The sequence below is a fragment of the Nipponia nippon genome, unplaced genomic scaffold, assembly GCF_047370975.1.
Source record: "Nipponia nippon isolate SJK-2023a ecotype South Korea unplaced genomic scaffold, ASM4737097v1 scaffold_4, whole genome shotgun sequence".
Classification (NCBI taxonomy): Eukaryota; Metazoa; Chordata; class Aves; order Pelecaniformes; family Threskiornithidae; genus Nipponia; species Nipponia nippon.
This window is the reverse complement of record NW_028262358.1, coordinates 5,359,148-5,382,225: the sequence shown is the minus strand read 5'-3', so window position 1 is coordinate 5,382,225 and position 23,078 is coordinate 5,359,148. Positions and strand designations below refer to the sequence as shown.

General features: G+C 39.9%; 1 protein-coding gene across 2 annotated transcripts in view; it reads left to right on the top strand.

Moving 5' to 3' along the window:
- Positions 1-14,510, top strand: part of HAO1 (hydroxyacid oxidase 1) — an 89,705-nt gene extending 75,195 nt beyond the window's left edge. Inside the window, exons 9-10 of one of the 2 annotated variants that reach the window (XM_087777563.1) lie at positions 977-1,054; positions 12,399-14,510. The gene's annotated coding sequence lies outside the window, so the exon portion shown is untranslated. Of the gene's footprint in view, positions 1-976; positions 1,055-12,398 lie in introns of those variants that run through there. The other variant, XM_087777560.1, reaches the window with a different exon arrangement.
- Positions 14,511-23,078: the final 8,568 nt, after the last annotated feature.

Below are 23,078 nucleotides of genomic sequence, written 5' to 3'. Positions count from 1 at the left end.
GCCTTTGAATTATCTTCCAAACTGTGAAGTGGATCCTGTCCCAGACTCGCTCTGCATCTCATCTGTTATATATGTGAAGAAAATATTATAGGTCACAGGTAGCAATTGTTATGGCTTATCAATAACCTGTACCAGTTTCAGTTGGATTTGGGGGGACAGGACTTAGGCATATCAGTTTGTGTCATGTAGGGATCACAGTACTCTGAGCATTAGAAGTGCTGACACAAGCTTATTTTTTTTTAAGTCCTTCTATAGACTTGCCATGTAATTCTTGCAGGCCGCAATACCACAAGAGCAATTCTGACAGAAACTCTCACTGAAATACTTGCTGGCAGAAAATATTAATATTGTAGAACTAATTAAGTTTCTGTTATAACTGTGTATGTATAGATAATGATCTGCTGATGGTGAGTGGTAATCTGTGGTTATAAAGCTAACTGAACCAGCTGAGCCATGATCCCTTTAGTCCAAGAATTCTTCTGTGGTCACAGAGACCAGTATCTCCAGAGAATATCTCAGGTGGCAGATATTGTCTGTCTTCCTGCTGACCACAAAGGGATAGGATGCTCCAAACTTGCATGAACCTGGAACTAGGGATTTCTTTTTTCTCTCTCTTCTTTTTTTCCCTTTTTAATGTAAAAAAATGTTTAAAAAAATAGAAAGTATTTTTACAAATAGCAGCCAAATTATAATAGCATTTTCTTCTTTCTCCTGCTACTGTCAGGAATAACACAATTTCTTTTTCTTTGCACATTGGACATGAAGCTGAAACAAATATTAAGTTTAGAGTAACTATGGCTGGAACATGTAAGAACCAAAGTCATGCTGGTCTTTGGGATTCAGGTTTGGAAGGAAAAAGTGATGACACTAGTCACAACCTTGGCATTTCAGACACAGAGTGTGGTCTTTTAGGGTCATGTCTGCTCAAATGATCGTCAACTAGCATGTTAACAGCAGTGGTATTTGTATTTTCCAGGTTGTTTCCACCTTTGATGGCCTGTTTCTCTCTACCTGTGCGCTCAGGAAAAGACAGCCCTGCATCACTTCAGAGTTGGTAAGTTTTCTTTGGGAGGGAAAAAACCAAAAGCCTTAAGCTGAAAGCTCAAACCTAGCATGGATCTATGCTAAGCCAAATAAATTCTCTGAGACAAGTGTCCGTCTGTATCCTGGTATCTCTGAAGAATGGCAAAAGTGTGGAATATCTTAAATACAGCAATCCAGTGAGTCTGTTCTATCTAGCTAGGTTTTTATTGATGGGCCAGCTTCATGGTGTCTTGGTGCCTTTTAAGTTCCCACAGATCTGCTTAAAGTTAAGGCTGGTGTTTTTTTTTTTTAAAAAAAAAAAGCAGATACTGATCTGTTGACACACAGTACAGTGTTTATTCTGCCAGTGTTTTGTCAACATAAAGGCCCTCAAAACAGGAGGCCTGGAAATAGATGTTTCTTTCGCCTTAGCAGCGGCTGGGTGGTCTGACTCCTGAACATTTGTTACCCATTATTGAAGACCACTGTATAAAGGTGAGTGTCCACAAAAATGAAGTACTGGAGCTTGCATTTCCTTACATAAAAGTACACTCATTTATACACTTTTTAGCTTCCCTACATAGTTAATAGTAGTTCCCATATGTTACGTTTAATGGTTTGAGCTGCTGGAAGCCCACTGAAACCTCTAGTCTTCAAGTTCAAAGTTAAAGGGCTAAAGCAGAGCCGGTACGTTGTTGTTGTTGTTGTTATTGTTATGTCAGCACTAAAGAAAGCTATCATCACTTTTATACCTGAAAACTACACTTTGCATGTGGGGCTGGTCAAAGAAACGGGAGAATACTTTTGGGAAACAATTTCGAATTCCAGAAGTGGAGTAGTGGTGCTTTTTTCAGGGTTTTAAGAAGAACTGTTCTCTTGCTATCCCCTGCCCCACTTCCCACCTCCCAAACTAGGTACCTAATAGAATTTAGATATTGAACCAGTTTATAGTTTTTAAAAATTCACTGAGCATGAAAATTGGGAAACATTAGATATGTTTTTGTCAAATACATATGTTTGTACTGAAAAATCCTGCCAATTTTATATTTATATACATAGATAAATACATATAATGTGTTTGCATTGATATTCATGCATACAGGCATTCTTGAGACCTTATTTGTTATCCTAGTAATGGGTACAGCACACCAACTTCTGAGTCAGGTATGAAAATATAATTGTAGTGGCCCAGAGCTCACTATCACTGTGCTCTGCAGCATTAAGAGACAGTGGGAGAAGCAATACGTATGTGTACAAACTGTCTATGTTATACAGGAAACATAATCTTGCCAAAGCTGAATCATCTAAAGGGTTGGAAGTGATCTAAAGTGGGAATGAATAGGGGTATGCTTTCCAAAAAAGTCTGCTGAAGATTTTCTCACATCAATTGTCATGACAATAGGTGGCACCCTTATGCCAATAAATATAACCTTGTTTAACGTAACTAGACATTCTTGGACTTATCGAGTGGAATTCCTTTAATCAAATTTATTGGAATTAAAAGCAAAAGCAAGTCATCAAAGCAGAATATTCATTAGGGAAATGGGGGACATGCCTGGAAAACAAAAACAGAAACTCCATTCTGACTGTTGAGTTTAACACATGACTTTACTACCAGTACTGCTCTGTTGAAGAATTTGAGAATTTTGAGTACGGGCATATATTGAGTGATGCACACAAACTGTGTAAATGGATGCTTTAGAACTGAGGATTTTTACTTCTTTGGGGTTACTTCAGAGTGCAAGAGAAATAAAACGTCTCCTGTTTTATTTGCCCTGTTACACAAATACTTGGGTGCATGGGATATCCAGTCAATCTGTAACTCACACCTGTGTGAAATCAGAAAGGGAATCTTATAAGAATGGACTTCTCTCAGTAGAGTTTTTGTCACTTTTACTTCCAAAGAGAGCCAAAAACTAGAAAAAATGTTAACCAAACCTTGTCAAGCCACAAGCGTTTTGGCTTGCGGTTTGGATAAATGTTCAGGTCACCTCTTACTGTACCCTGAACGGACCTTATTCACTGCTCCTCTGCTGAGATTGAAAGGAGCTCAGGAAGGGGCAGAAGGGAGAACATTAAAAATGTCTAAATGCATTGTACAACAATGAGAGGACACCACGTATTAGGAAGTGTGAAAAGACAGCTGCTTTTATTGTATATTGATTTTGCTGGTATAACTGGGTATAAGAGGAGAAGTTTTGCTAAGCATAGATTTTATGCATTTTTTTATTTTCATGAAAATAGAGTTTAAAGATCTGATGTAATTCTGAGGACGTAAATTGTCTTAGGCCTGCAGATGGCCCATAAAATTTGCAAAGCCTCAACCATTTATAAGCTGGAATTGGATCAGAAAAAGTTTCAGGATTCATTGAACTTTGCTAGTCTTGGCAATGTCTTTGTTACGCTTTTGCTGGCATTTTGTTTCATCCTTACATTGCAGAAGTAACATCTTATGGTGGTAGTGCAAAACTGAAGGGGTAAAAGAATTTTGAAAAAAATGATGGAGTTAATGAGGTTCTATTCTAATTTATGAGACCTAGTTAACACAGCTGTTCTCTTAGCTAAAATTTTGCTGAAGAAGCTATGATGTTGTAGGGGAAATTAAAATTTCCAGTGTTTCATGAAATGTTATGTATTTGGACCTCTCTTCATTTCCCTTTCATCATCTCATGCTGATTTTTGCAAAGTTTTTTGCAAAGCAATGTAATACCTGCACAAATTTCATTCATTAGGATGCTTGCTGCCCCCAGGCTTTGGTGCCAAAATGGCATTGTTGATTTCTGCTTAGCATTTGCTCCTCAGCAGCAATGGATCTGGTTTTAGATAGGTGGTTACAGAGCCAATAGGACCAAGAGAGTATTGCAAGTCAGTTAAGTCTATCACACTGCACTTAAAAGACATTAAATGAAGATGCTTTAACAAACACTTTCATATGCTCATCTTGGACTGACACAAATCCTCTTGCCACTGCTAAGTGTATTCCTTGAATTTCACAGATGGGAAAACTTGAGGGTAGAAAACGAAGTATCTTGTAACACTGTCATATTTTGCAACTTTTTATGAAAATAGAAATCCTAAGCCTGATTGCTTTATGTTTAAAAGAATCTTTTTTTTGCACCTGCAAATTCTGTTTGTTATAGCATAAAAACAGCTTAAGAAGCTGTACCCCTCCCCAACCTTTCATGTGTGTGACTGCTCATCCTGCAGAAAAGATGCATGTTTCTGGATAGAAATACTTGTAATACAGTTTGGGGCCTTGTATTATGCTTTTTAAACAGTCTTTTCAGTACCAGTGAGAAAGAAGGTAGAAGTCCTCAAAGGAAGGTCTGTGTCAAAGTTGCTGATAGCACTCCAACCTGTTTGGAGACCCGTGCCGTGCCATACCCTTGCCAGCAGTAAAGAAAAAATTGGCAGAAGCCATTTCATTGCAACATGTATCTTTGGGGATGGTGGGGGGGAAGGCTTGCCTATCCAAAACTCTTCCAGTGAGGCTGTCATTTGGTAGAAGTATGTTTTGGTTTTTTACAGGCAAATAATTGAAATTGAAAAAGAAAAACCCAATTATCTTTTCATCTTTTGTAAGCTAACTTTAGATGATTTTTTTGAGAGCATAAAATGTTACTCATCCACAGTTTCTGAAACAAAAAGGAAGAAAAAGTACTCTATATATTGAGGGAACTGTGCGATGGGACTGTATGGAAGAACCCTCCCCGACTGCATTTTGCTTTCAGAACTCAAGTTCTATTTATCTGGCTATGATTATTTCCCCTGGTATTTTGCATATAAAATCACTTATATCTGATATAAGGTGTCAGAATCCTGAAGAGCAGTGGTAAAAACTAAGCACTGACTTTGGGACAGAAGGTGCCGTCTGTCTTTAAATAACACTTTCCCTGAAGAAACTGTCTCTTCATACCGATGTATGACGAAAAGTGCACTTGTTTTAAATTTCCTGTACTTTCTTGGTGGTAGAAGGACTGCCAAAACAGTGGTGGCAAAGTCATCAACATGTGGAATACTTAGTTTTTGGTCCTGGTGAATCACTTACTGTGTGGTCCAGGAACTTGTCCTATTTCCACTGGAAAAACGAGCTTCTCCTGGCAGCAGATGCCAATTGAAAGGCAGTATAATTTCTGGTCTGCCAACTGTTGATAATGAGGTATAGGTTTAAGTTTATACCTCTGTGGTCCTTAGCGGTCCTGGATTCTGACTTTGGTTTATGTGATATGTACGATATATTAAATTTGTATGATATCTTTGTATAAACATATGCCAGAGAATGATTCCCTGAGGTCCAAGCTGATTATTGTAAGATGACCTGCACATTGCTCTGGGCTAAGTGCATGTAGAGCTGACTTGCCATGTTCAGATCACACAGCACTTAGTCCTGGGCTTCATATTGTCTCTCTCTGGTCCAAAACATTGCAATTACTTGTTCGTATTTTTATAGCTCAGAATATCTTAAATACTGTATGTAGGGGCTGTGCTGCAGCCCACCAGAGTGAGGTTCTTAAAGCATGAAACTGTCACAAGTCCTGGTACATGCAGTGTTGTCCAGGGACAGAAATCTGGAGCCCTACATAGGGAGGATGGAGACAAAGACGATGCAGTCTCCTTCACTATGTTTCTCGAGAGCATTCCACGAAGTGAACTGTAGCCAGAGTTAAATGTGGATTTTGTTTCAGAAGGAATTAGTCAGCTGACTCCAAGAGACAGCCTGGAAGGAAGCTGGTGTTTATGTAATTTGTGTGATTGGGGCACAGGACTTGAGGCTGAACTGGGAATTCTTGATTTTAAAGCATACACGTACTCAGTAAATGCTTTAGATAAGCTCCATGAAGCAATGGAGCACTGGTATTGCAAGGGACAGGAGAAAGGAAGAAAGGTCTTCCTATTACAAATGGTAAGAAAGGAAATACTGTTTGCCTTAAGCAAGATATTGTTGAACTGCAGACTAAGTTCAGGGAGGGTAGAAGGACAAAGGTTCTTAAGATCTGAACTTTCTAAATGGCTACAGAAGCACTCTTCGCAATCCTCCTGATTTTAAGAGTTTTTAACTGGAGTCCACTAGGAGTTGAGTCCAGAAATACATGATTGTTTTTTCATAGGTATAAGTGAGGTATCGCTTATCAGAGGTAGATAAATACACTATTTTATACAGGCTTGGAAAAGTCAACTGATTTTGAGGGAACTTGCTCTCTAATGATTCAGATATGGGACAAATAGGTGGATTCTTTCTTTCTGTATAGGAACTTCTCTAAAGCTTGTTTTTCCTAATCTCCCAAAGTACATCAGTATCAGAACAGTATATTGGGGATAATTTGCATAAGCATTATTTCACAAATGTTTTAGAGTTTCTAAAGTCAGGATCCTGCCTAATCTAGTGGATCAAGCATTAGAATTACAAACACTCATGGTTCTAAATACTATTTTTGACTTTGCTCTCCATTGGACAGAATTTAGGATGTCTAGAGCATACTGCACCCTGGCATTGGTATTGGCATTGTCCTCTGTCATTTTCATAGTTTTCCTTCAAGATACATTATTTGCATTTTTCACAATGCAGTCATTTTTTGTTTGGTTTTTTTTTAATTTCTGAACATAGAATAAGTAATGTCATATTAATTTTTACTAGTCACTATAATAAGATTGTTCTAACTTACAGAGTCCAAAGTTTAGGAGTCAAAAATATTTACAGAAGTAAATGCCATGGTGTATCAAGCACTTGAAGAACCTTTCTTCATAAGAAAGAAAGGGCCTATTTACAGCTCACTTGTACATACACAATGTATGAAGTATTCTGGCTCACTGTCATCTGCTCAAATTTTATATTAAAAAAACCCCAACAGATTGTGTGGTTTGCAGGGAGTTGCAAAACTAAATGAAGCACATTAAAAATACATTTCTGGTCTAATTCAATTTTCCAAATCCACGTATTAAACACGAATATAATCGCCCAGGTTTCAAAACCAACAATGTTCTCTTTAGAGCTTAGCATCTTTGTTTTCAGAATGTTAGGAGTTTCCATGAGTTACACTGTACTCATAGCACACAGAGATGGGTGTGGGTAGTAGGACACTGGCCTTCATGGAGCACTGTGAGAGCCCAGGAAATTTTGAGCAATATGAAGGTTAGAGGTAATGTCCATGTTTGCAAGCTTCATTACAAGTTTCTCAAGGTTTTAAGTTTCTCAGCTGGGGGCTCAGCTTTAAATTCCAACCTAGACTTTAAGGATGTAAATACTTTTCTAGAAATAGGTCTTAATGTCTCTGTGATTCAGCTCTCTATTTTGTACTTGTGGGCTGTGCCCCTTTGCCTGTTGACAATAAATTCTTTGGGGCATAGTCTCCTCCTGTGGATACACAGTCCCTGCATGAGGGACTCTGAGCTCATGGGGACAGGACCTCAAATTTTTTCTCTCGCATTGAACATCTCTCTCTGGTAGGAGAATAGAGATGTAAGTCAACTGAGTGTGTCCCAATTTTTAGACTGGGTCAACCTGCTCAGGCCTGGAAGCAGTGCAATGATATGAATAAGTAGTTGTAGGAGATGCCTAATTACCTGGTGAAGTAGCTGCGGGAATGAGGTATGCTTAGCCTTTTGTAAGAGTATACAGCTTCTGATGTGCTTAGTTGGACAAACTTTTGGCTTTCCCTTATTTTGTTTCCAGCAGTGCAGCAGAGATGCTAAGTGCTTTGTTGATGCCATGGAACAGGTCACCTCTTAGTATCTCTCCTTTCTGTTACCTCCACGTTTACCAGCAAATGGTTAAATAAGGCATGATAGCCTTGCTAATCTTCAGACAATCCAAGTGCCTTCATGTATCAGACAATTCCACACGACCGGTGGGGAGACAACAGTAGGGCTGACCACTAAAATGTGCTATTTTATTGAACATGGGCAAACAAATAAGGTTTTGGTCAAAGTGGTTAACAAAGTCCAAACTGGCATGCTACTCACTCATTTTTCTGAAAGTTTTATGTGTACTAGGGAGCTTTGGGCTTAGCTGGAAACCTTGGATGTCGTTAATGAGCCACTGTGCTTTACTTACAAGCCTTCAGTGTAAGGTTGAAAGGTGAAAGAAAGAAATCCCAGACCTGCAAACCGTGCTGCAGAATACACATATTTATCATGCACAGATCTCTGGAGAAGTCTCCCACCAAGCTGACACTAACACTGACAGCCAGATGTGCAACTCGGATCAGAGCAACAATGAAAACAGACTGTGGTTTACAACTGCTTGCAACAATAAACAAAGCATATCAAAGGATCCCCCAAAACACACTTTCTCTGTAGAAACCTACATGGTTTTATTATTCTAGTCTCTAACTTTAAAGCATTTTTGTCATTTTTGTAGAAGAAGAATTCAACAGTTGCAGATTCCTACCAGGGACAATTGTCAGGGACTGGACTGGGCTTACTGGTCAACCACATCCATCCCAAAAAGACTGTGTGCATAGTCAGCAAAAACTTCTGTAAGGAAGATGGTACTTGCCAAAATCTACTTTCTTAAATTTGTGATGCATTTTTATAGGGGCATTACTTATATAAGGCTTTTCCCACTGCCCCATGCAAATTGTTACAAATGTCATTTTATGTAGCTTCAGTTGGACTGTGCCATATTCAGTCCTTCACTTTACTGATGGTGAGTTCATCTACCTGGTTAACAGGATGAAACAAGAGTGTCCATCCCCTCCAAGCAGATGTTAATTGCTTTTTACAAGTAGGCACAAATATCAAAATATGGCATGACAAAATGCCCTAAGAAGCCTTGGAAACACATTTCAATATGTAAGCATTTAAAATGTGTAAGGTGTAAATTGGAAGTGTTGCCCTGTAGAAAAATTAATTCAGCTTTGCAAACTGATCTGGAAGAACTAACCTGCGAATGGGAAAGTGGCAAAAGCAGCTTTAATATGAAAACAAGTAAAGCCTCTGTTTCAGCTTGCTTTTTTCCTGAACCTATTTTAAATCTTCAGCATTCTTTTAGCCTCCAGATTTCTATATAGTTGAAAGATGCCTTGTTCTCCAAGGCTCGTATTACCTTACTAGGAAAGCCATGGAGGAGGACTCATAATGTCTTCTATTATACAGCTATATCTTTTCTTAATGTTGACATGAAATTCTTTGCTGAAGTTCTGGCAATAAAGTTGGAGAAACTTATTCCCTAAATTGTTTCAGCTGATCAAGCAAAATTTGGAATTCTCTCTATGTCCTGAAACTTCAGAAAGTTAATAGTTTGTGTTATCCTGACTCAGTCAAACTCTTGTCACTTTCCTGGAATCTTTGTGGGCTGAAATACTTGGGTATTTTTACTTTTGCAGACATCTGCACTCTACCATGGAATTAAATGTGAGAAAATTTTAGTTGTATTTTATTACTTCAGAATAGTTCCTTGTAAGGCACTCTAGGTGGAAAAGAACAGACAAAATAATTGTTCTTGGATTAATTTCTTATATTCTGGCCCTCCCCTTCTTACCTTGGTGTATTACTTCTGCAAGGTTCTGGATTTTCCTGAATCAAGCTAGGAATAATCATCAGGCAACAAAATATGTAGGTGATAATTTCAACCATGCGTGCTAGGTCTTCAGATTTCAAATGTCCACGCACAATGTCATCATTTCTTTGCTTCTCAGAGGTCACAATTTAGGAAGCCAGTTGTTAAGGAAGGATATCAGAAATGGAATGCCTGCAAAGAAATCCAACTTCACTGAATTACAGGAGAATGAAGGGAGGTTTGATACTCCTTGTAGCAGCCTTTGTCTCTGGTGGATGCTACCCCATGGTAGCTAATCAGAACCTGCTCTTCTCTAATACTGAAGATGAAGCTCTCTAAGAAGGTGAGATGCAGGAAAAAAATGGTAAAAGCAATCAAAACAGATCTGCCTGTCAAAGTTGGTGGCTATGAAATTCTGGGTGTGGACAATTGTGACCTCTTCAATTTTAAAATGAGATGAAAATGTTCAGAAAGTAGAGACAAGGACTATGTGCCCTCCTCTCCAGGCTATACAGCTGCTTTTGCTCACTGTCCTGAAGACCCAGAGAGCTTGACACCCTTCGTTGCACAGTGGCATGGCTACAGAAAGGAGGAGAGTTAGTCCTGGCTGCAAAGTGGGAATACAAGCTTAAACATGAGACTGAAGAAGACCTAGAGCCCGCGCTTCCCACTTTGTGGGTGTATACTGTTCCTGGTGTCACCTGTGAGAAGTGCAGATAGTATTTGCTGGGAATCTTCATCATCGTCTGCATATTGATCATTACTGCTGTAGGTGAGCCAGGAGCTGTCCCACTGTGGCCCTCTTTTCCCAGTGTTCCTGATAGACTACAGGCTCGTCAATGAGTGGAAGTGGGGTGGAAGCGGGAGTGCTCTCCTAACTTACTGGATAGTCTTTACATGCTGTAACAGACAAGCTCTTGTGGTCATGGGATTAAAATATTACAAGCTTTGTTTTGAAACAATGACACAAGGAATGTTCGCAATGACTCCTTGTGCAGTGGTTTGTGATTTAGCTCATGTCTGGAAACCACAGTTTCTAGATGGCAGGACAGCTCATAGCTTGGGAATTTCCAAAGCGACTATTAACTGGAATGTCAGTTTATATAACTGTGTCTGTGTGAGTTCAAGTTTTGTCCTCTTACAGGTGGCAGTGGTGCTGGGCAGGGGAAGGGAGAACAGGAGAAAACCTCTTACTGTTCATTTTGCGTGGGTGTGGTGGAAATTCAAACTTCGACTCTCACCCACCATGTCTGGAATTAATCTATCTGGCGAACCAAGTACAATCATGGCAAGAAATTATGTTTGCTACACTGAAGCCTTTCCTATTGGGGCTGATCCACCTTCTTATGAGGTCAATGGAAAAACCTTCATAGGCTTCAATGGGAGTCAGAACAGCTCTAAGGGGGCTTTGTAGGTTCTTCAAGTCTTAAATGGATGCAAGGGTCTCTGTTCCATTCTGAAGTTCACTCTGAACCAGACACTGCACAATGGATAGGAGCAGAAAGCACATCGGAGGGTGTTTGAGACCCTTTGCTAAGAATGAGAAATACCATCTCTGTTGTGTCTTGGTCATGTTTTTTACTCAGCGATTACCTAAGGTAAAACACTTAGAGAGTCCTTTCAGAATACTGTTAACTAAATACATAACAGCATGAAATGACTTCAGTCTGACCCTCTAGTCCTATAGAGGAGCCACACTACATCTGCACATTAAATACCTAACCTCAGGCAGGAGGTATGGTTTCAGACACACCTCCTCAATTAAATGGTTTGCACAGTGGTTCTTAGAAATCTCAGGTTAAGACCTCTGCTTTTTTTTTTTCTTTGCCTTTATCATATATGAAACTAAGGTGCAAATTCAGCACCATAAATGCCAGTCTGCACAACGGTGCCCAGCTCTGCTGTTTCCTTATTGAATACCTGCTGAAGCAAAACCACACGAATTCAGTTCTGCAGAACAGGACAGCTTCTTAGCCTGGGACCACATAAGGTCAAAGACTGAGAATAAGAGACTATTACTTGCTGAAGACACCACGAGCTGCAAGAAAATGTGCACACTTGTCCAAATTCAGAGCCCAAACCCTTGTCCAAATTCATTTGTCATGACTAGAAATCTGTGCTTTAAGGTGAAAGCTGTGATTGCAGTTCAGTGTCTTTGACTGGCAGAGCCTAATCTTTTCAACAAGAACCACAAATATTGAAGGATTCCTAACACAGTGGTGAGAAATGTTAACATTACAGACATGTTTACTGAAAAGTGGTGCAAGTGTAGTAAAAATGGGTGGTGAAAGCTAATGAACCCTGCTGTAGAAAATTAAAAGCTGCATTCATAGCTGAGACCCTCATGTCAGGAAATGTGGTGACATGCTTTCTTCATAACCATGAGTTAGCAGAGTTTACAGCAACCTACTTCTGAACCTGGCATAGATATTTTCCAGAGAGAAACTGCTGCTCAGACTCTGTGAATCTGAAGATTATTGGACAAAGAGGGACAGCAATCCTTTCTTCTGAGTAGATCTTAGATTATTTTGTAAAATGCAGAATTGTGCTAATACCTTAAATGTAAGAAAACAAAATGAATGAAAGAATTTTAAGATGGATTTTATCTCGACAAGCGAGTGATGCATTTTAATGCACCATAAACATGTAACCCTCACCTCTTCTGCATTATAAGGTAACATATTGTTTTGTTTTCAGTTTACCTCCCACCCTCTAACTGTTGTTCTGTTTTCCATTACTGCAACTTGCAGTGTAACAACAGAATCATTGAATCATATGAGAAGGGTCCAGCAAATCTTATTTGTTCCACCAAAATTCCTTCCATGTGTTGAAGCTTCCTTTTTTCTTTTGCTAATTTTTGTCATGTGCTTAATTTTAGTCATTTCTCCCACACATTGGAGGCCAGCATCCTTCCCTCACCACTGACAGGTTTTGAGGCCTTACAAGAAGTAACCAAAGCCTGTTGGACTTACCACATCCTTAGAAGAATGTAATCACTGTGCATAACTACAAACTGCCTTCAAGAAGAGGAGAGAGGAGAAGAGCAAAAAAGAGTAGCAAAAAAAGAGGACTTGGACTGGAGAATGTAGTTGGTGATTCAAATTAGAGATGCTAAATGGTATGAGAAGAGAACTAGACAAGAGCTAGACCTCTCACTAATATTGGAGGAACATACGATTTCAGAATGGCTGACAAGACATAAAATCAATTAACTGAATTCAAATGAGGGAAACCATTGCACCTCCAAGATAAACTGAGCAAACTCGTACAGGAGAGTGCAAGGCAGTGTGGGATTTTGAGCATGTTTCTGCAGTAGGCCCTTTGAAGTCTCTCAGCTAGAGCTCAGAATCATACAGGATTTCATCAGGAACTACTGCGCACTTCATTTGCTCAACAGTGCATTTTGTGCATATATGTTTGGGGGCAGGTTTCCAAACATTTAATGCCTCTTTCTTTCCTTTGGGAAAGGATAATTTGGGTCATTGGTCTCTAAAGAACTTTTTCCAACAACGGTTTTGATTTGCTCAAGGAAAGTGAATGGGAATTCTATTAGAAGCAAATGCATAGCAGAGACATCTACTACTGCCCTTTAACTGCTGGAGACTTTGCTCTTGTGTGTTTTATTCACCTCATAAAAAAAGCTTAGAACCTTGTAAAAAATATATATCACAGCAAAGATGTGAGACTTAGCACAAATATATACCACACACATAGGGTGGTCTTTTCTTTGCGTGTATCCAATAAACTTTCTTTATTTTCATGTTGTTTTTGCCAACTTCCCATTGTTTCCTCATATACGAATTTGCTTTGGCTTGGGCCATGCTACCTCCATTGTTGTCGTAGGCTTTTTCTCTCTCTACAAATTTATAGCTACCCAATAAAAAAAAAAAAAGAGAGTGAGGATACACTTTGTTAGCAGAGCCAAAATATGTAAATGTTTATAAGAAGTGATGCTTACATTAATCTTAAGTAAACTGTAAGAACGTATAAAACTTAAATGCTTAATACTTTCTGGACACTACATTTTGGTACAGGACTAGAACTTTTGCTAGCCAAAATGTTAAGGATTACAGAACTGGAGCTGAGATCCAGCACTGTCCCATATAGCTTTTGAATATGGAAGGTTTTTAAAACAGTGTTTGAAAAAGTATTTGAAAATATTTGGGTCATATTCCTAGCCAGGCCCCAGAGGGATCTTTGCGTTCTTCCATTGGGTCAAAGGCCTGTATTTAGAGAGGTGGAGGACTCAATGTTTTTCTTCATGGCCAGTCATCCATCAGTACAACTGCTGTCCTAGCTGCCTCTGCAGTTGCTGTTCCTCATTCACATTCTCACTGGAGAAGCCAAAAGACTCTGGAATGTGGATGCTGAAGCGTGGTCTAAATTATCTGTCTTTTGCAAGGCAGAAGTTTGCTTTTCAGCACAGTTTTTAATTGCGCAGAAGAAGTTAGGCAGAGTATTTGCACCAGCATGCTACTTATTATCAACGTGGTTTTCATTTGAGAACTTTTTTTTTTTTTAAATCTATTTGAGAGTACTCTCCTTTTTTAAGATGTTGGACTTTATTTTCTTAATCTTAGGATCACTCAAGTTTCCTGTAGAGGAATAATTTAACCATGACCCTCCTCTATCTGTTTTATTGTGCTGTTTCTCATATGAGATGAATTTGTAATGCTACCTTTTAGTATAGATGGAAGCTTCCAAGGGTCAGAAAAGCCCATGAAAATCACTATTTTGACCTACTGGGTATTACTGGCCTTTGAAAATCACACCTGTAACCCTTTCTGAGCCTAACAGCTGCAGCTGGACTAAAACATTCTAGAGAAAATGATAGTTTGACCAATAAGCCTACATTACCATTCTTGTGAAGCACTGCAGCAGCCTGTGTAAATTGATTTTTTCTTTTTTCCTGAAAATGTATTTTTTCTTAGGAGAAAACACTTCAAATGAAAGTTACTACTTTTTCAGTTTTATTGAAGTTTTGTGTGCGTGTGCGGGGAGATACTATTTGGCCTATCTAATGAGATGTCCTTTTCATAGTCTGTACCTGAAGAAATAGAGTGTTTTCTGAATAAAAGTTTCAGCAGTTTCTGTTTCACATCAGGACATTTGGAATTCTGCTTCTACACCTCGAAATGGGTGCATAAAAAGAAAATTGCATTTCTTCCTTTTCTGTCACCTGTGTGAGCATGACTGTGTATTTCACTAAAATACAAATCAATCCTAGTGAGTTTTCGAAAGAAGCTGGTAAACTGAGATTTTTCAAAAGTTAGTGGTATTTACTATATTTACTTCTGAAGTCATGATTTCAATAGAAACTTCATGGGCATTTTGAACACATTGCTGATGATGTTGGGAAATCTGTAAAAAACTGAAGGAGTTAAATAAGCTTTAATGATGCACTGGTGCAATACAAAGTGAGCTCAAACAGGCCATAAAGCAGACTGTATTATGGAGGTTGAATACTGACATGAACACCATAAACTGCTGGGTGTGAAGCCCTGCTTTCCCAGTGGTCGCTGCTCTGTAAAGCTGGCTGGGAAGTAGCCTGCTTCCGCGGGATTCCTCCTCATGGGGCTGTAGTGGGGTACTGCAGCGGCTGTGCTCTCAAGAGTTATTTATTTGTCCCAGCAATGACATTTCCATCTCATGACAACTTCCAGGTGTCTGAAATTTCTCTTTATTTTGCCTTGGAATGAAGACAAGTCCACCCAAACCAATGGCTCTTTCACATGCTTTCACAAGAAGCAACGACTTCTGTTTCAAATTGAAAAACTGAAGTTTTTGACAAAACTCTCTCTTTTTTCTGAAAGTGACTAGAAAGCCCTCCTGCATGTTAGGAACATTACTGTCAAAATCTCTTTCCGTGGAACACTTTAACAGGACTGTATTCCTTTGTGAAGAAAAGCTCTATCAACTGACCATCTCTTATAAATGTTTCACGAACATTTTTTAACCATCTTATTTGGATTTGCATTTTCTTCTGGCAGGGTTATGTGTCTGCAATGTGCTGTTATTCCTTTGGACAGTTACTGTTTCTGTATCGAGATAGTCCTTTAAAGATGGAAATGATACTATCTGAATCTCTTTTGTGCCCTCTTCTCAGCTCTTTCAATCTACGCCTTCCTTTATCGCCACCAAGGAAGTCCCCCCAATGAAACCTGTCTATCTCTATCCATCACAACTTACCTTCCATGAGATCTGTACTCCTGTGTCCAATTCAGTTGAATCAGCCAGTGGGTTCAGAAGTTCCTGGTGGGGGGGAAAACACACCCACGCCCACAAACACAACATGCTCACATCAGCCTCGTTTCCTTCGGAAACCAGCTAAAAACCACAGAAGTGTAAATTACTGCACGTGGTGAAAGGCCTTGGCGAAAGAGGCCCTGTGGTCCAGTCTGTGCTCTGAATCATGTTAGCATCAATGCAGATGAGCTGCAGAGACATCAGGGAGGCCAATTCCAGGTTCCACAGACTCAGCAGTAAAGCTGTGGCCTTAGGAGTTAAGGTTATGACAAAAGTTATGAGGGCTCCTGGACAAGCAGCTCACATGTCTTTGGCCTTATTGGCGATTTATGCTATTCTTAGTGCAATTTTTGCAAAGGGTTAACGAGTATTACCCTTGCTGACTGCAGAAATGCTGTTAACACTTAAACATACTGAGCATTCTTCACTTGGGTCTTTTCTAAATGTTCCTGTCTGTCCTAAATGGAACCAAGGAAAAGTTGGTTTTACTGAAGCTGAACTTTGAAATCTTCATTACTTAAGTAGGTTTGATATTGGTTTCCAGGCAGACAAAAAAAGAGTTCACAAATGTCCACTAATAATATTTCCTTTTCACTCTTCTCAAGCTGTAGTTGTGTCTCTTTTACAGCCTGTTTCTCTTTGGTGGTCTTAAACCCAGATGACTCCTTCCAGAGCTCTGCTGCTCATGCCAGATGCCTGCAGTGAAATTCAAGGGTGGTAGGAATGGGCTCTAGCCATTATACAACCACAAAAATCTCCTGATGATTCAGAAATTTCATCTGAACAATAAAAAGCAGGGTACAGATAACAGAGAAAAGAAGAAAAAAATAAGATGCAAGTGTGTCTCTCCTTTACATTTCATAGCCTACATCTGTTGTAGCTAAAGCTTTCATTAGTGCAGCTGTTGCCTTGCACTGTCTACTTTATACTTAGTTCTTCCTATGAAAACGTAATACACTAAATCTGGGCTGACTGTATTAGATGCCCTGTTCTTAAGATATTTGGGTGACTAGGGAGTGATTCTATCACTTTATAGATCAGGCTATTATCTGTGTAGAGCTTTATAGGATATCTAGCAAAAAAAGGGTGGTGGTGGAAGGAAGTTACTTGAGTCAGCAGCTGTGGGAAAAAAGGAATAAAATATTGGAGCATTTCTTTTTATATGCTTGGCAATAAAATTGAGACCAAAGGCCAAACTAGCAGCTGCTCATTCTCGTTGAGATGTAGATACTTCTTGAGGGGATCCTGAGTCACATTTTCCCTCTGTGACAGCCACACTAATCCACTGATTTCAACAGAGGAGGCATCTGACCTTGTGACTTTTCATTAGTGATGGTATGGCCACAGAACTACAAGAATTGCTCCTCTAGAGCTAGAATCCTCCCCTGAGTGTTTCTGATGTGCACAACTTTGTTGATAATGCCTGTGATACTAACTCTGCCATTTTTAAGTCAGTCATAATAGAAATGGGAGACTTAGCATGAATCAGATCCACAGCTGCTGCGAGTCAGCAGTTTACCTAATCGAAGGTGTAGGTTTGCTGCACAAACTAGTGGCCTGAAGGTAACCAGCTCGAAGTTTTCTCTTCTTTCAGCTTTTTCTGTGCACATCTGTTGACATGAAAGTCTTCGTGGTGGGAAAAGGAAAAGGTGAGCACAGGAAAACTGTAGAAACTTTAAGCCAGTAACTGGCTGATGCTGGACAATATTTCACAGATAAGTCTTAACGAAGGGGGCAGGTCTGATGGTATGAATAATCAGCTTTTTCTAAATTAGGAGCATAACTTTGGTCTTTCTAGTCTTCTGCCAACTCTGCCCCTTTCTTTGATATTCCTGTTTCAGGTGTGGCTATTAGAGCCTCTCTGGTTGCATTTTACAAGAAGAAATAACTCAGCCCAGTATGTGTCCCAGTGTCAGTTGTGAGCAAGATGTCTTGCGAGTCATTGTCATGACTGTTCACAGTTGGCAACAAATATTTAGTCATATAGAGAAGCTGGTAGCAGAGTGTTATAAACCTGCAGAATTAGCTGTCATCTGACCATGAATTTTGACCTGAAATTTAGGTCAAATGCAAGTTAATTGCCTACATCCTTTTTCTGGTTCTAGCCTTGGTTCCCCTGTTCCAATTGAATTGGTTGTTTGTGCTCCTTTGAAAAACCAAGCTGATGTCTGTTAAAAGGCCTGGAAATGTTTTGCCTATGCAGGAGAAAAATATTCTGAATCCTAACTTTGAGCTTTGTGTACTGTGATCAAGAATGTTATCACATAATAATTCAGGGAAATTATCTCCACTCAAAGCATCTTCAAGTGACCACAGATATGTTCTATCACATTCTTTGGTACATCTTTAATGTGTTAGTGGACTTTTATATCCCATTCTATTTGTGCCTTTCCCCTTGGCCTGTCACGAGATTTTTTTGTTTCATCTTATTCTTCAGCTAGCAAACAAGGTTATAAGAACAAGATTTTTAAGACTATTTGCTGTTGGGAGGTCAGTTTTAATCAATCAAATGCCTTACATGTATGACAACTATTTTAAAACAAACAGAAATTTATGGGGAAAAATCCACACACAAATAATGCTGGGCTTTAGTTTATGTTCCTTATTCAACTGAAAATACCATTGAAGCCATTCAGATCTTTGCTGAAGTGACAACACAGAATATCAAACTTTGATTCTTTCAAATACAGCTTTTTACTATATTGACAGGAACATGTCTTACTTTGATATTCAGTTTCTGATGAAATAGTATCAATTGGCAGCAACATAATTAAGGAAAAGAATGAGTGAAATTCTCTACAGGCTTACCACAGGCTTTGGAGAAGGCTTATTATTCTCAGGCACAGTAGCGATAAAAACTTTTCTACTCAGCTACATCAATATAAAGCATGATGTATGTCTACTGCTGTAAATGGAACTCATTCACATCTACCCTGTGCATTGCATCAGGTTCAAATGTCCTTGAAGAACTTACCAATCAGACTCCTTTACTATCCCAATATATTTTTGGCAAAAACAACTTCAAAGTTACCACTTAGAGTGAATCTGATAAGTTATCAGGCAGATAGCCTTCTAATCCTTAGAACCTCTGTGCCAATAAAAAATTAGCTGAAAAACCCCTAATCAATTAAGAAGAGGACAAGGCGGGAATTTTTGAGGGAAATATAATTTGGAAATGATGATTTTTTCCAAGCCAGAACAACTTCCAGGATAAAAGTCAGTTTCAATCAGTTTCTGATTTTCACACTCAATTTTGAGCAAAACCAGCAAGGAGTTACACTTTTGTCATTATTTTAATGAAAAATTTTGTTTTCCAGAGCTAAATGACTATTTGAGATGCAAACTCCTGTTAAAACAAAAAGTTAAAAGGTCAACATTGAAGTATCATGTATTCTACAGAAGTCCTTTGAATGAAAATTGTGGAGAATCTTCACATTCATTCAGATCTAGACAGTAGCAAATAGAGAAATGGAAGCCTTATGTATCAATAGATAGCAAAAAGTTGTATCTTGCTGCCATAATTATTCCCATTTTACAGATGGGAAGATTGAGGCAAAAGAGGAGAAACTTTTTTTTTTTCTAATGACTAAAAGGGGTAGGAATCAAAAGGTTCATGCTATTTGTATTGTATCCTGACCACAGGAGAAGCAGTTCTGCATAACTGCTAAGAGAGAGGGTGTATTTGCTTCCCACAGCTCTTGGAGCACAGGCAAATGAGTTTGTATCTACTTGTCTGAGTGTAGGTAGAAGTATCCTGTAGAAGTTGCACTGTGACCCACAGGGTTAAAAAGATGTTGTCTTTTGCAACCTGGTGCTTATATTTGCACCGTTGATAATGCTAGAATGGGTGTATTTGCTTGGAAGCAAAAATAGAGATGAGAGTTGCAACTTAACCTCTATTTTCTAGACCACAGAATAATGTTGAGTGCAGGGGGATTTCTGCAAGTCATCTGGTCTAACCTCATGCTCAAAGCAGGTCAGCTTCAAAGTGAGATCCACTTCAGAGTTAGATCAGGTTGCTCAGGGACCAGACAGGAATTCACAGGGTTTGGGTGAGTTTTGAGCACATTTGTACTCCAGTTCTGTGCTCTGGGAGAGAAGCCATTTTACAACTAATTTGGATAATGTGGGCAGCAGAGTTACAGTGAGTAAAAGTCTCACAAACTTTGGCATTTGAACTGCTGAGATTAAGAATAGAAGTCATCACCACTCAGGCCAATATGTAATACCTGAGCAAGCAGACAACGGACCGAGCAGCACCAAATGCCACAATAAATGGCTGCCCGATAGCAACAGCTGGTTTGCCAGGAGGAGAAGCAGCATGGACAACATTGGCAGATGGTGCAACAAGCAGCGGCCCTGATGTAACACGTGGGGATGCTGCCAGCAGCCTAGCACGAGTGTTAACAACTGGATTAGCAAGTCTTTTACAGATGGGGTCTACCAGGAGTATACTTTGTTCTCCATGTGCGAATGGTGACATTAGCTAAGTGACTCTCTGATGAGCTGGCCAGTCTATCTGTCCGTTACTCATGTGGGGCCCAGCCGGGAGAAGGCAGAGCCCTGACCACACAGCTGTGACATGATGCTGGAGCCTGGCACCATGCCGAGTGGTCATGAGCAGGACCAACCACCGCCTAGAGCATCTCCTCATCTTTTCTCTAATCCGCGTGAAATTGTGCCTTCCTCTTCAGGCTGGCCGTACTGAACTGATGTGACCTAACCAAAGAGATGCTCTGACAATGATTCCAGGAAAGAGACAGATCCCTGGGGAAGCTGGTTGTATATAATGGCTTGTGACCTCTGGCTGTGGTTGAAGCTGAAATGTCGTAGCGCAGTGTGGGTTGCAGAGCTCATGCTTGTGGAACCATCTGCTCATGCAGTCTTGGCATGGAATGGGGATTTAGCACTGAAGCACCATGTTGAGATGATAACTGCCTCATGGGGAACTATGCAAGGGCTGTGGCAGCGTCTGGATCGCCTCAAGAAAAGTCACAGGAAGCTGGGAAGGGGGTGAGAAGATTTTTCATCTGCAGGCACTGTCATTGCCCCTGGTCGTGTCAGCCTCTATGGGACCTGTCAGGCTCGTGCCTTCTGTGCTAATGGCAGCAGTAGCCTTGTGGCTACCTGACCAGCTACCCCTCCTGCCAGCCTCCCACTTGCTGGAGTGGGGCAGGGAAGGCCAGCAGGGACCAGCAAGGAGCAGACGCAGCCCAGAGCTGGGTCTAGGAATGGGAAGGCTATGAGGAAGCAATCCAGGATCTGGTTTTCTGTGTTGGTATAGAGGGGGCAAATAGCCTTTGCAGTGAGAGCTGCTCTGGACAGTAGGCCATGCCCCAATGACTGGTGGAGCTCAAAAAGATGAGCTGAATATTTTTCTTTTAGAAATGTCGTAGAGGGATAGTTTAATTTGTGGTGTTAATAACGTAAGAATTCAGAGACAATTGCTGGCAGAAGGGGAAGTGAATGTGGCCCAAAGCATTAGGAATTTCTCCCCAAGGAGAAAACTCACACTTTAGTGAACTTGAAGCTGAATTAAAATCTGCTAGGCAGTAAGGGATTGCAGGTACTAAATGCAAATATGATAATTATCTGTAGCCTCTGAAAAAGACCAATAGGACAAACTCTCAGGTACTAGAAATAGGTTTGCAATTTTAGATAGCATAATGGTTATGGTAATATTAGTAGTAACCTGAAGTACCTGATCAGAGGGGCTGGTTGCTTACCTCCTCAGAGAGGAAGGCAGGGATTGATTTAGATGGGTAGAAAGGATAGTATCATAGTGTTCATAATTAAACTGGAAAATCCTTGCATCTTATAGGAAATAGAAAGCCACAGCAAGCTGTGTCCAGCAAGTGCCGTGATTTGCTCATAAAGCATTTCCTCTACTGATAAGTACTGATATCAGTACGTTGATATATTTCAGCAATGCCAAAAGATGGGACCAAAGGACAACTGAAAGAAACTTAACATTACAATCATTCACAGATGCTTATATGAATTTAATAAGTTGTTGCAGGAATTGTAAATATTTTCCAGAGATTCACAGTAAACGTGTCACTGCTTAGTGCAGGATAACCGGTATGCGGAGTGACAGCACTGGCAGAAATAACACTGAAAATGTATCAGTATCAGAGAAGGAGCTGTGAAGAGAGAAAGCAAAGGAATTCATGTTCTACCAAATCATTTTTTTGTTTCCTGGAGATGAAAAATAGTGTGTCTGGGCTACTGCATAGGAAGGGAAGATGGAATCATGGCAACTAAATACAATAAAGCCTTGGGATACAATAGAACTGTGAGCATATTTCTTGTATAGGATAATGTCACATGTTTATTCCAGAGCTTCAGCCTTATTAGAGCCCTCGTGTCAGCTTCCGAGGAAGGAGACAGGAAATGTCTAAAAAGCTATTTGACTAGTTTAAGCCCCGTCATGGCTCTCTGCCCTAGACAAGAATTTAATCTGTCATGTGGTGCATTGCCTGGGGGCTAGGGGTAGTCGTGTCACACCGCTCAAACGATTTTAGAGAATGACAGGCTGGATATACATCCAGATACTGGCTAAAGCTGAATGGGGCAATTCCCAGAGAGAAAGAGAGCATCTATGTTTCATTTGGGAAAAAAAATACACCCTGTCCCTGCCCCTCTCCACCCCTGAACACTGCCTGCATGGGAAACCTTCTAGTAAAATGACAGAGATCAAAACGGCTGTGAACTTCTCACCAGCCTGCGCATCTTCCTAGATGTAGATCTGAACTTCTGTCTTACTCAAGCAGGCCCATAGCACAGAACATGGGATGCCAGTCTTGGTGCCATTGGCTGTATTTGTACAACAGGTAAGAGGGAATATAAACTCATGAAATGCTGAACCATAAAGGCTTCCCTGAAAAGTGAAGAAATGCCAAAATTCCTTTCTTGGATCTGGCAGCATCTGCTACAAGGCTGGCAAAACCTGGTAAGGGTGAGGCATTTTGTGAAGCATGAGATACTGTTCTTTGGTGGGATGGGATCATGTTTTCACAGGGTTATGTGAAGTACATCCTGCATTTTTCATGTGAAATCTTTGGCTTGGAGCTATTTAGGTCACCAGGGAGATCTAGAAAAAATAGTGAAATGTAATCAGCGTCACTAGTTATGCCAGCAGATTATCCTGCTACAACGTGTGTTTCATGGAAATGGCCTGGACATCTGTGATTGAAAGATAAACACTCAGTAGTCTTCTGCCTGGGAAAATGGCTGTTTTTAATCAGCATATACGCACACTTGAAATAAGTAAAAGAGTATGTAATAACTTTCACTTTGGAAAATCTCACCC